Source organism: Portunus trituberculatus, chromosome 14 (assembly GCF_017591435.1).
Source record: "Portunus trituberculatus isolate SZX2019 chromosome 14, ASM1759143v1, whole genome shotgun sequence".
In the NCBI taxonomy this organism is placed as follows: Eukaryota; Metazoa; Arthropoda; class Malacostraca; order Decapoda; family Portunidae; genus Portunus; species Portunus trituberculatus.
The window spans coordinates 10,916,684-10,927,397 of NC_059268.1; positions in this window are offsets into that span (position 1 = coordinate 10,916,684).

Below are 10,714 nucleotides of genomic sequence, written 5' to 3' on the forward strand. Positions count from 1 at the left end.
AATAATAATAATAATAATAATAATAATAATAATAAACATAACATTAATCATAACCATAATAATAATAATAATAATAACAATAATAATAATAATAATAAAGATAACAGTAATCGTAACAGTGAAAACATTAATGATTCAGGGGGCCGGGCCGGTGCAGCACCATTAAGGCGTGTGGCCGAGTTTACAGTAACCATCCACTGAATAACCAAAATATAAATTAGGCAAAGCAACGTTCCGGAGACGGTTATGTAGTGACGCGACGCGGCGCTGATGGCGAGGGGCAGGGCAAGGGAATTACTGCTGCTGCTGCTACTACTACTACTACTACTACTACTACTACTACTGCTGCTGCTGCTGCTGCTGCTGCTGCTGCTGCTGCTGCTGCTGCTGCTGTTGCTACTACTGCTGCTGCTGCTATTACGCACTGCTGCTGCTATTATCTTCTGTTACTTGGCGCAGTACCATGATAGTACTTCGTCTTTGCATCACAAACGGTTTTATGATTTTGGAAGGGAGAAGAAGAAAAAGAAGGAAAAAAAAAAAAAAGCAGATAAGCAAAGTGGAGATGAAGAGGACGGGAAGAAACGGTAAAAGGCTGAATCTAAAATTACAAAGTGTACTGCACTGGCTCAACGCTCACCTCCCTGTTAGGTAATTATGACTTCTGTATGCCCGAACATACCCACAATTGTGACGTACTGTTAAATCATGTTCGACTTTCATGCATTTTCTCGCATACTCATCAGTAGACTGTTACTGTCATCATCGTCGTCCTTCTCGGCAGATGAAAAGTTTCTTTGGAGAATTAGTGAGCGTCTTAGACAATATCCGTCTCTCTATAGAAATTATAAAGCAAAGAATGATAAAGGAAGGAGAAATTATGTTTATAATGCCTTAATAGAAATTTACGGGATAAAGGTGCAATAGCCACTCGACATCGTGTAGCCAAGAAAATAAATAATCTCGGGGCTTGTGTCCGGAAAGACTTGAGGAAATTAGTTTCAGTGAACTGCCTAAGCTGATGACGTGTACACGCTAATGCTGCATCCTGAAGGACCAAGAGACACTAGTTCCCCCTACAGCCAATATTAACCTTCATTACGCTAGCGATAAACTGAATGGATCTCGCCCTTGGACACACTTACAGATTTTTGGTGGAGGGTATGGATATTCTTTCTTTCTCTCTCTCTCTCTCTCTCTCTCTCTCTCTCTCTCTCTCTCTCTCTCTCTCTCTCATCAACTTTGATTGTATAATCGTTTATTAATTTCAATGAAAGTGAAAGAAAAGTTTCATAATTTTCTTCTCAGTTTTCTAAGGCGTTCACATGTTTATATTTTTACTTAATATAATTAATGTGGTTTAAGGTATCATTTATCTTTTATTTGTCTCTGCCTTGGCTTCTTTAGTAGTCAAGTTGACCACTCTGCCAGCCATACTGATTACGTGATACTATCTCTACCCACTGCATCACCTGCCTTACTATCGTTTCGTAAGTGGTTCTCAGGGTTTTCTGAATAATGTTTTTTTATGAGCATATTGCTAAACATAATAGTACTGTAGAGTTACTGTTTGTTGCAAATTACTTTCCTGACAAACAAATGCATTCGTGCCACAAACACCAGCGCCACAAACACACAGGACTCATGAATACATCGGCGCCAAATATCCACTGGCGCCACAAGTAATAGTGGTCTTGCGCCAGAAACATATACAGACGCCTAAATAATCTGCCGCCACAAAATTTCAGGCATTACAAACACACTGGCGCCACAAACGCACTGCCGCCATAAACTCACCAGTTTATAAACACACCGTCGCTACAAAAATCAAGTAAAAGCAAGGAAAGAAAGAAAGAAAAACTATTGATGCCTACCTAGAGCACACCAACGCCATAAATTGCATGCATACAGCACCACAAAAACCATCGCCACAAAAACATCAGCGCCATAAACACCGGCGCTACAAAAAGAGAGTAAAAGGAAGAAAGAAAAAGATAAAATATCTATGCCAAGAACACACTAACGCCACAAACACCAGCGCCACAAACACCAGCGCCACATACACCAGACTGAACGTCACCTTAACGTTCTCTATCCCACAATGAATGATATGGAACTAAGGCAACTTTTCTGTAATGGGGATGTATTAAAGAAAAACAAGTAAAAGAAAAGAAAGTGGATGTAATGAAGAGCGAAGCACTCCCGTGTATTGTACCCGTGTTTAAAAGTATTCCGGTTACTTTTATGTTACACGACGAAGTGAAATGAGGAGTTCTGAGGCAAGGGAGGATGTGCTCATAAAACCTGGTAAAACACTTCTTTCCCGGAACACTGCGCCATAACAGTAATATCCGATCAAAATATCCCTAATAGAAAAGAATGGCGCTGAGAGAGAGAGAGAGAGAGAGAGAGAGAGAGAGAGAGAGAGAGAGAGAGAGAGAGATGGATGAGGGACCATTAGTACATAACGCAGACAGCATGATATTGACAGATGATGCGAGTATTCTGAGTATGTTAAAGAGATACTTTTGTTCTGTATTTGATTTCCAAACTATTGCTAATAACAGTGACAATATTGACGAAAATGGTAGTAATGAGAGTAATTCTGGGACCGAGAGGGACAATAATTAAGTTACGAATATTGAATTCTGCAACAATAATTATAATAATGGTGGTGGCAGCGATGATTGTAATAATGATGATGGAGATGAGAGGATTTTGAATGAAGACAATAATTCTGTTGATAAAGGTGATGATGATTGGAACAAAGAAAGATAAGGATAAGGCGATAAGAGTGATAACATTGCCAACCCAAGTGAAGTCTGGTATAATGGTTGAGGGAATAGATAAGGATGTAGTATAGTATTATACAGATCGAGACATGAGGGACAGAAAATATGAGTGTTTCTGATGGAGGATGCTGTGAATGAGATGAGGATCCAGTGAATGTTGCAAATTGAATATGATGCTAAATCCTCAAAAAAAAAAAAAAAAAAAAAAAAGCAAGAAAACAACAACAGTTTGACTCTAAACATGTGCCTAAGCCTTCAGTTCTTCGGTAGACTAATGGTATATAGAGGAGACAAATGAGGAACCAGCAAGATATAAAAGATAGATAAAGATATAAAGGACGCACAATACAAATAATACAATGGACGGACGGGACTCTCCATCAGAGCGTCGCCTATTCTCTTTCATGTCCAACGTCTGAACTAATAAGAAAACATCAGATCAAATCAGTCTATAGGAGGAAATATGACTTAACATTTCTCGACGCAAGTATACCCCAGCAGCACAAGAAGCAACTAGTGAAATACTCTCATACTACACTGTAATACCAGTCTTTTGTGCTATCCTCGCTGTAGTCAAATCGAGGCACTTTTTATCTTCTTTAGGCGGCGCTCATCTTCGTTTTCTATGATTTTGAGCTGGCAGACAAGACTATTCAACTCGGAACATCGGCTCATTGCTCACCATTCCATAGGTTACCTTAGATACATATGTTTGCCGTGGGTGGCTTGAGAAGATGAACACCTGTGGATTTGTAGCTCAACCCCTTGATCACATGCAACTACACCAAAGTTTAACGTGTGATTCTTTGCTCTCTCTCTCTCTCTCTCTCTCTCTCTCTCTCTCTCTCTCTCTCTCTCTCTCTCTCTCTCTCTCAAGCCTTCAGACAATCGCTTCTTTTCACATGGAGAACTATTTCTGCCATAAATCACTCCTTGATTTTGTCATACATTTTTCTTTTTCCTCGTGTTGTGTAGATAATCTCAGTTTGACCACTATCACCGTGACACAGTGCATCTCTGTTATGTAGGCTAGACCAGTGCTATTCAAACTGGGTGGACAGTCCACTTTATAGTGGACGAGATTAAGACGTGAGGGGTGGACAGCTGTCTAGGGGTGGACTACTGGGTGGACGAGATCCTCACCTGCACGTGTCTGTATGATATACAAGAGACTCTCTCTCTTTCTCTCTCTCCTATATTTCTTAAAATACATAGCACAAATACATATTTACCTATTGTAACATCGAGGTTACCACCTTGCCTACTCGCAAGACCCCTATAGTACAACCACGCGAGGGACTGTCTCACCATTGGTTGTCACGAATCACGCGACTGAGTTCCCGTAGACAAAGTGCAGCAGCAGCCAAGCCACTGATTTTTTTTAAAGGATAACTATTTGTTTTATTATTTATTGATACCATACCAAATATAGCAAACATTGTCTAAATGGCTTGCTCAATGTTATCTTGTGTATTTTGAGCTTCTTAGTTCGAGATGAGGTGTGTAAATATATGGATGAATATGTAAAAGTTAAATAAAAAAATAAGAGAAACAGTTTTTTTCTGTTTACATATTCATAGAAATGAGATATGAAACAGATTTTAGATATTAAAAACGTGAGATTTTTAATGAGACTTTTCGGGGTGGAGTGGACAGCTTCTACTTAATCACCACTAGGGGTGGACGACATTAAAAAAAAGGTTGAAGACCACTGGGCCAGACAAACATATACCATACATACAACCCATACTTTCAGTACCATCACCATTCCCTCTGTTCATATCAGAGGTTTCTCTTAAAACATTCCAACTGCCTAAAGCATATTCTTTTGACCTGATTAGTATCCATGTTTCACCTTATGTCCAGGTGTGGCCTCAGGTCATCAATAGCTGCTCATAATGTGGATTCATAGTCCACCATGCACTTCATTCACTGACTATTCGGCCATCATTGACAGGAAGTACTCTATAGTTTCTTGCGAGGAGGAATGCGGTAATGTTTGTCTCAAAGTAATTTTAAAGTTATTGATTTATTCATGGTGTGATGCATTAAGGGCATTCCTTCCCTTGAATAACAAAAACACTTGTAGCATATAAGTCACTTTCCCATTACACACCACGCAAGGGATCAATAGAAAATTAATTGCATCTGCTTTATCAGCGTAGGTGTGCGAGATATCGCGACTGACGGAAAGATCGCCCATTACGAACAAAATGGCGTAATGACCTTTACGCCAACACAAACTTCGACCCAAGTGGTGACTTCCATAATGTATTATTTAATAGGGCCACTTTAATATTATTGTTATTGCTTTTTTTTTTTTTTCGAAATAATGAAAATTTCGTGGATAGGTTTACTACCAGCAGAGGGTTGTTCCGAAGTGAATGAAGGAAACGTCTTCTTTCTATCCCACAGTTGATTACTTCTCCTAAGTCATCAGATGCCAAGTCCTTTACTGCTCTCATTAAAAAAAGAAGAAAATTAGTATCTTACACCATTTTTTTTTGTGTGTGTTTGTGTGTGAATGCAAATGTGGCTTGTCCTTGTTGGAATGCACTATTTGGTTGATGGATGGGTAGACATAGTTAGAAAATCTCTGAAGGTTATATGACATTTACTTGTTGCTTGTTAATAGTCAAATGGAAACTTTGATCAATTGTATAGTTCTTGGAAACATTTGCCAATTCAATTGTCTCCAGTCCCCCCCCTCCCCTATCATCTCTCTCTCTCTCTCTCTCTCTCTCTCTCTCTCTGTTCAGTGTGTTGTGTTGTGATCCCTGTCAATTATCTCGTGTGGCTGTTGAGGGACGTCAGGTGAAAACTTAATGCTACTTATCGACGTGCTTTTATATATTTTAGTGTCATATCTCAATCACATTTAACAGGCGGTCGTGAAAATCGTTTTCAGAAGTGTGTCAGTGACTATAGAGATTGTTCAACGATTATTCTGCATCATCTTTTGGGGGAGGGGGAAGGAAGAAAAGGAACACGCTCGTAGGAACTTCACTAATCATCTCCGTGGTCTTTGGAAGTATAGTCCTGGTGAGAGAACACAGTGTTTAAGGATGCGGGTTTTCAGTGGATATTCACCCAAGGAAGGGAAGGTGACTTTAGGGAAACTTTCCGTTATATAGATTTCCGCGCTTACTCAAATGTTTTATTTATGCCGCTCATACCTACTACTCATTTCACAAGACCTGAAAACCACTCTTGCGGTGCACAGAGTTAAGTCGTGATTGCTAGGCTAAGATGATTATGGGCTTAGAAATGGTGAAATATGCATGCGAATATGTAATGGAGCTGATAACATACATCCACTTATATAAGGGGCTAAATGTTTGCTGTTGTAATATTTACTAACTTGATCATCTTAACTTCCTAATTTTAGCAGCTTAACTTGCTTGACATTGAATTCATCGAAATGGAACCACAGCTGAGTGACACTCCGAAGTGACTTAAGTAAATCAAGTATTTCACTTAAAGGTTACTTCCCACAAAACGTCTCAACGAGTCAAGCTTCTTCATGAAGGTTTACATTAAGGAATACAATGTACTGACGTTAGTTTCCACACACAGTGCCATGAATAGATGAATGATAAATACTACAATAATAGCCACAAATTTTCAATAAATACGTAATAACCACAAAAAGTTAAGAATATTCACACTACCTCAACAATACTAAGTATACATATTTGCATTTGTATAAGCATACGCGCAAATGTATAATTACCCTAGGCCCTCTGATAATACTGATCATTGAAGTGGATAATCGAATAACATACGCCATTCGTTTCCATGTTAAGTGTTTTTTTCAATATTAACTCTCCCGATTTGCTTAGATGACTTGGGATTGAGAGGAAACAGAATACAGTGTGCGTGAGTGTAATACCCTTGATGTTTGTTGATTTCTGATGGTGACTGTACATCGCTTTAGCTTCTTAGTTATTTTCGCAACCGTGTGGTAGACTAGACAGGCTGTCCTGTGATAACATTGCCTCTCCTGTGCTTCAGGTTTTTATTAAGCAAGAGAAAGAATAATTATTTAATCATTGTCCAGTGTATTAAGAACTATTTTATCAAAATCATACCTGAACCGATCTTTTGGGAATTGTAAAGTAGTATATATGAGAAAAAAATAAATAGATAGATGGTGGAAGAATAAACTTACAGTAATAATGATAATGATGATGGCGGTGTGTGTGTGTGTGTAATTCACTGTTTGATCTGCTGCAGTCTCTGACGAGACAGCCAGACGTTACCCTACGGAACGAGCTCAGACCTCATTATTTCCGATCTTGGGATAGGTCTGAGACCAGGCACACACCACACACCGGGACAACAAGGTCACAACTCCTCGATTTACATCCCGTACCTACTCACTGCTAGGTGAACAGGGGCTACACGTGAAAGGAGACACACCCAAATATCTCCACCCGGCCGGGGAATCGAACCCCGGTCATCTGGCTTGTAAAGCCAGCGCTCTAACCACTGAGCTACCGGGCCGTGTGTGTGTGCGTGTGTGTGTGTGTGTGTGTGTGTGTGCAATCAAGTAAATGAGAGGAAAGGACTGGAGAGTATGATGACCGGGAAATCATGATTACTGAAGGGAGTTACAGTCTGTTAATAGATAACAAATTGACTTTTAATGACATGAAGGAAGAAGTTCTGAGTTATGGTAACACTGATACAGTCAGGATTGGAGTGTACAGCTTGGTTTGCGAACTACGAAAAAAAAAGCACGTTAACTTGAAGGTGACACAATGAAAAAAAAAAATCTCCATTATAAAAGTCGCTCTAATATTTTAAAACCTGGTAAAAAGGAATACAACTAGATTAAATAAAGTGAAAATTCGATTAGAAAATTAAAAGAATAGATGTATTTATATTCTTTACGATCATTATGGAACTGGAAAAAAGTAGACAAGGATGATGGAAAAATAAGAAAACATGATCATGATTACGAAGAAAAAATAACTAGGTATCTTAATATCCTTATAAAGTGTAGCTTCTGAAAGCAAATAATTGATATTACTAGTTTGAGATGAAGACAACGTGAAGGAGAAATATCCACGGTCTCAAAAGTTGAGATGAATTGGAGACGAAGAGAGAGCAAGGACAAGGCAAGCTTAACCCAAATTCTGAATACTAAGAGAGCCATTTCCATTACCGTAGCCCGATGAAGTAAAGCTGATATAACATCCTTGAAGAAGCCAGATGTTAGAAAAGGCTAAAGGACACTTTAGCTAGTCTGTATAGAAAGAGGTGTCTGCTGCTGAACAATATGGACGATGGAGGACTGGAGAAGATGAGACTTGTGGATTGATGTGTTGGTTATAAGGGGATCAGATTTGTCAAATATGATTAAATATTCTAATTATAACATTATATAATATTGAGAAATGAAGGTAAAACACACTGCAATATAATCAAACATGACAATCACACATTTCCAAGGGGCTAATTACTCCATATGAAAGAGAAGCTTCCCAACCCACCGCCACACGCATTCTTGCCAAGGAGAGGAAGTAAGCTCCGTCTTCACAGTGATGCTCCTGAATATATCGCCTGCGGAGCTCAATAAAGATGGGTCATTGAACCACCAAGTGAGGAACAGTCATGGGAATAAGACAGTCAGTCACCACTATAGGGACAAGGACGTTACTTACCCCCCTCCTCCCCATCCATTAAATAATCGTGTTTCATCTTAAGGGAGCGGAATTTGCCAGTGACGTCTCACAGCAGCGAGTTAGTCCACAGTTGTTTAATACCTCGACGCCTTTGCGAATGTTGCGTAACTTGTTCGGACCGACAGCATTCCACCACTCTTGCCAACACCGGCGAACCCACTTTTAAGCTGGCGGCCGAGCGTCTTCTGCGACGGTGAAAACTGGGTCAAAACAGGTCTGGAGATACTTGGCCAAAGCATATGCTCTTCATTGCAAAGGACATGGGCGTGGATACCCAGGAAAAGTTGACGTACTGAAGAGGCATTCGTGGATCGCCTTATAACTAATCTGTTGGGGAGAATTCAAGATCACTACATGAACAATTAAAAATGGTGAAAGAGGACTTCAGATAGACAACTTCAGAGTACATAAAAACAGCTTAAATTCCAGGCGTACAGAATATTTGAAGTACGCTTGGAGGGTTGTGCTTTTGAATAAAATATCGATGTGACTCAATTTTCGTGCAATCAGGAGCTATCAGTAAAAACTGGACACTGGAGGAGCTTGGGAGGTTAGTTGTTATAGGTAGCTATACTTGTTACGTTACCTTTTGTCTGCTAAATGAAAAGTACGTGGGAATCATTGAATCTACATAGGACCATCTGTCAGTATTTTGAGAGGTCAATCCCTTAAATGTTAAGGAAAATGCAAACTGAAAAGTGCGATAGAATTACAACTGAAATGTGGAATAGTAAGTGAAGTGAGAACGCTGTCCTGTATTTTCTTGCCTGGTAACATGATGGGTTCTCTCGTTATAGTGATGGAAGAGTCTTCACAGACCACCACTTAAATGACTCACCTCCATGCTGAAAGAACAACTACTCTGCATCACCATCACCATCACCACCATCATCAAGCAACAGTAATACCCACACCATATTTTAACAGGAAGACAGATACATGAAAATAACTCACTAGTTTGATTATTTTCCCAGATAGTTTGGTTTGTTCAACCAGCACACACATCCTTGCACAAGCAGGATCACTCAAGGCTGCGGTGACTGCTAAACGATCCACGGCCTTGTTAACCATGCCTTTGTTGTTCACATGTTGATCGTTGACTTGGTTTGCGCATAACTCACATGACCATCACGCGTTAGTTCATTATTCATATACTACACACACACACACACACACACACACACACACACACACACACACACACACATAGTTGAATAGATACATACATGAACAAATAGTTTATTGATCTTACACACACACACACACACACACACACACACACACACAGCTACTGTACATAGATAGATATACCTTAATTTATTGATCTCAGACAGTCACACAATCTCTCTCTCTCTCTCTCTCTCTCTCTCTCTCTCTCTCTCTCTCTCTCTCTCTCTCTCTCATGTATAGTTTCTTAAGATTTTGTTAAAGGAAAATGAAGGCAAGGCAGATTGGAGGGTAACTTACATATTTTTACAAACACGTTCATCGCTTATGGCAGGAGTGAAAATAACAACCATTAAAGCCACCTGAATGCTCTGGTGAGAGAAAATGTACGTTTGGAAGAGAACGTGGGGTGACTTGCTTATATTTATACGTATGGAAAGAGCGTGCTTGTGTAGACAGGTGACGTGTTCTCTCTTGTCACGTGGTTTACTACATGGAGTCTGGCTTGAAATTCCTGTAGTCTAAGTTTCATATTCTTTATTTATACGTTAGCAACCTTTTTCCCTTCTTATACCATTGTTTCATATGTTTTTAATGATTTCTTGACCTTCATGTGTTGTTTAGTTTTTGTTTGTCTTCACGTTTGCCAATGTGTTTGAGTTCTTCACCGTATTTTGTTGCGTTTTCTTTTCCATTACGTATATGAGAATCGTATCTTTCTGTTGTGTGAGCGCTATTAACCTTTTTTTTTCATGCTGTAATCTCCATCCATCTGTATTTATCAATCCATTTGTCATTGAGAGAGAGAGAGAGAGAGAGAGAGAGAGAGAGAGAGAGAGAGAGAGAGAGAGGAGCGGTATGCTGATGTATGAACCTTATAAATTTTTATTGGCCAACACTCACTTGTAAACACATTCTCTCTCTCTCTCTCTCTCTCTCTCTCTCTCTCTCTCTCTCTCTCTCTCTCTCTCAAGAATCACCTACACTGTACACAAAGACTACTATGCACCTCAGAACTACTGCAGGGGACATCAATGGGTCTTGTAGGTACTCCGCTATCTGATC